Here is a 1,368-nt window from a genome sequence, read left to right as displayed (position 1 = left end):
GTCTAATGGAGTTATTTGTGATGAGAAGAAAAGTGTGTATAAGTAGGCCTACGGAAAATTGATCGTGCGGTCAATAATAATAATAATATAATATCGTGGCGAAACTTATTTATTGTCAATCTATCTCCTATCGGAAATATATTCTCCATCCGTTGCACAATGCCTTGTTAATTTGACTTAACAGGTGAATGTTTATTCAAGCAGCTTTGTATTCTTAAAAAATCTTCAATAAATGCTAATAGAAAATCCCAGTCGATGGTTTCTACAGATTTTAACAAATCTACAGCTCGGGCACATGGCTTTTCGAAACAATTCCGTCACTTTTTAAAATCGTGACATTATGCATGTTTTGAGAACCCTCAGTGCAAAAATGTGTTTACCAGATCTGTCAAATTAATTACTTGTTAGAAATTTTTTCTCAGAAAAGTTTAGTGTCATTGGTGAGTTGTGAAGCAGGCCATTGTATGCAAAAAATACAATGTGAGAAGTGTGAAGTGCTGTAAACAATCCCATTTTGTGCGTGACGGAGATTTAGATCTATACAATGCTTTACACTTAATATAAATTTATGAAGAAAAGTTTTTAAAATGATAATCTAGCCCCAATTATTATGAAACAAATTATAAGACAAATTAATACAATCTGCAGTGCAAAGTATGCGTGACAGTGATTCACCCGTAAAAGAGATTTGAGGATAATAATATGTTGCGCCACGAATTTTTGACCACACTAAAGGCCACAACTGATGATTGATTAATATTAATACATGTATTATTTGAGCTTTACCAAAATTTGCAGATTCTGACTGCTGATCACTTGAGTTTGTGGTCCCAGTAACGATGATAAATGATGTAATTATTTTAGGAATGGCAACACTAATGGTGAGGAGTTGTTGTACTGCACCAAAGACCACTACTAGAATCTTCTACTATTTAGACCTATTATTAATAAGACTTTTTTTTGTTTAGAAAATGTTTTAAATTAAATAGCACCCCCACCAACACCGCCGCTTCTATTGTAACCCTGAGAGTACAAAAGAACAAATAACATTATTTGTGAAAGTTCATCACTTTGGCCGCCAAACACTTACGAACCACTTAACTTTCGAATTTGACCAAATTAATGCTGGTTCAGAATCATTTAAATGGTGTACAGTTTTATTGGGGAGCCTGAAGTCACTGTAGCTTAATTTTCAGTTTTTCATTAGTTTTGTTTAGATCTAATCTTGGGAAAGTCCGTCTTCTAAGACGCCATTGTTGTAAACAAGTCAGGTTTCCGTTCACTAGGCGTACGCACAGTTTCTACACCTTTGAAATTCTGGAGTGTACAACCACGAAATTGGATTAGAGAATCGGTCTGTACCGGTAC

Source organism: Aplysia californica, unplaced genomic scaffold, assembly GCF_000002075.1.
Source record: "Aplysia californica isolate F4 #8 unplaced genomic scaffold, AplCal3.0 scaffold00275, whole genome shotgun sequence".
In the NCBI taxonomy this organism is placed as follows: domain Eukaryota; kingdom Metazoa; phylum Mollusca; class Gastropoda; order Aplysiida; family Aplysiidae; genus Aplysia; species Aplysia californica.
This window is presented reverse-complemented; position numbering follows the sequence as displayed.